At 40.8% G+C, this 2434-nt stretch overlaps 1 long non-coding RNA gene across 1 annotated transcript; it reads left to right on the forward strand.

The window, feature by feature from the left end:
• The first annotated feature begins 539 nt into the window (after positions 1 to 539).
• LOC117314789 lies at positions 540 to 1740 on the forward strand. Its single transcript, XR_004529605.1, has 2 exons — positions 540 to 673; positions 1028 to 1740. It is a non-coding gene; the product is annotated as an uncharacterized LOC117314789 (long non-coding RNA).
• The last annotated feature ends 694 nt before the right edge of the window (positions 1741 to 2434 follow it).

The raw sequence follows: 2434 nt of genomic DNA on the forward strand, positions 1-2434 counted from the left end.
GAACAACAGAAATAACAAAAATAATGTATACATAGGTTTACATTATATATTTAACCATAAAATACTAGATTAATACAGTAGTGAAAACCATGTGTTGATAATCAGGTGGTCAACTGATAAATGTGCCCCCCCCCCCCCCCCCCCCCCCCCCCCCCAAAAAAAAAAGCTGCCAGCTACATATTCTATATCGGAACTGGACTGGACAGCTGAAACCTAGCAACGGCTGATGTAGGACCCATATCCAATCCGATACATTAATTGCTAAAATAAACGGTGACATTGGAAAAATATGTTAGTATGAGTATCTCTGATGACAAACAGCAAGATTTAGGCATGTAAAACTTACTGTCATTTTTTCTAAACGGAGAAAACACCGCTAAAACTTTCACCTTCGTAGTGTTCCAGTGTTGTTGCGGGGAAAAGTTTAACCGCTTGACCTTTGACCTGCGGCAAATGACCCGGATCGGTATTTTATGGGGTTTATATAATACAGCATGGCCTGTTTACTCAGTTCTGATTGGCCTATGTTCAGAGTGTCAACCAATCGGAGCACGCCTTGCTCTGGGTTGGGGAAAGCACATGGAGAGAATGGCGAAGGACGGACGGCCACATTTTTGCGCCATAAAAATACTCATTATGATGAGCTAAAAGGGAGTTCAGGACGTTCCCAGGGGTGAGTCCAAATCTGTAAAACTTGTATTTTCCATTGGTATTAATTTTATAAGCTGTCAATTCCATATTTTTGTGTATTTTTACATAACATGACTTAGTGAAACAGCGGTGTAAAATTCACGTTAGGAAATCTATGGAATTGTGTTTTGAAGTAATATAATGACCACTGTGTGGCAATAGGAATAAATGTTAGCTCTAGAAACTGTTTATATAGCGAGACAAGATAGGTTAGAAGTTATTTTTGTAATATAAGTTGTAAAAGTAAGTTACGGTATTGAACGCAGATTTTGCCGAACTGCGGTATTGTTTGGTCACGGCACAGTAGTGAGAAATGTTATTGTTTTGTTTTATGTAGTTCAATGATATGACCAGTCAACAGTATGGGCTCCGGCTGATTGAGTAGCCCGGACGCCTGGATATGGGTGTAACGTTCCCGTCCGTCGACCTGGAGTGTTCCGGAGGAGTGCCCACATGTGATGGCCTCGTCGCCAGTTTGTATGACCCACGGCTTTTCCTAGGACAGCTAATTCCAGCTTCGGAATGATCGTCGTTGCGTACAACAACGATACGGCCAAAGACAGGTGTTGTGGAGAGCACAGGATCGTGCCAAGCCAGTAGAACTCTGTTACATGTACGGTAATGTTAGTGCCGAACTATGAACAGTCTGTGTGTACAAGTGTATCGGAAGTGGTGGTGTTGCCGAACTGTTTCCATGTTTACATTCTCAGCTGATTATTGTCATTGTAGTGTTTTGGTACTGGTTAAAGTACTTTGATCATCTTTGACCTGTATTATCAATTAACATTTCACAGTAATAACTAAGTGATTAATTTGGAGAGAAATATCAAGTGGTATAGGATAGTTCGGTGATATTTGGTATTTGCATATACTCTGGATGGATTTTTGAGTATGAGAAAATTATCCTAGTCCTATATGTATTATGAAGTGTCGAGTGTGTGAGGGATCCCGTAGTATGATGAGAATTAGGGTTTATTTGGTGTGATAGGTAGTACTTATATTGTGTGTTATGTCGTTAATTGTTCTTGTGTAAATAAATTGTTAAGTTTACATATTTGCTTTTAGTTATCTGTTGGTAGCTTCCAGGTCTGTAAAGGTATTGGCCCTCGGGTTCGTGACACCTACTTTATGTTAGACAAGAGGCCCAATGGGCCTAAACGGTCACCTGAGTTTTGAAGTATTCAAGGTAATTTAATTGACCCTATTTGGCCCCGCCCATCAGGCCAGGGGGTCAGTTAGGGTCAACATGTGCATACTATCGAGTTGTCATCCCACGCTGAAAATTTGAACAGAGTTAGAATGAATTCCAATAGAAATCAAACAAATGGAAGTCAAAATTGTGATTTCCTTATATAATCTATAGTAAAGTTGACCCCCTCCCAATGGGCAAACGTGAAATTCACAATTTGGTAAAGCAACTTAAGACCCTTCCATCACCATTTTAGCCCTGCCCATCAGCCCCTGGGGTCAGTCAGGGCCTACATGTGCATACTGTACCATCAAACTGTCATCCCATGTTGATAATGTTAACCAAATTAGAACTAGAACTGTCGCCAGGATGGCTGACTAATACCCCCACAATCTGCATGAGTCAATGGTGAATTGGAACTGTTGATTAGAGGCTAACTAAGATAGGCCAGTGATATTGTGACCAGTTGCCATAGCAACCATAATTTGGAGGAACATGGTCCTCTATATTTCTGTGAAGTTTCATTGAAATCTGCCCTTTGGTTTAGGAGGAGTT

Source organism: Pecten maximus, chromosome 16 (genome assembly GCF_902652985.1).
Source record: "Pecten maximus chromosome 16, xPecMax1.1, whole genome shotgun sequence".
Classification (NCBI taxonomy): domain Eukaryota; kingdom Metazoa; phylum Mollusca; class Bivalvia; order Pectinida; family Pectinidae; genus Pecten; species Pecten maximus.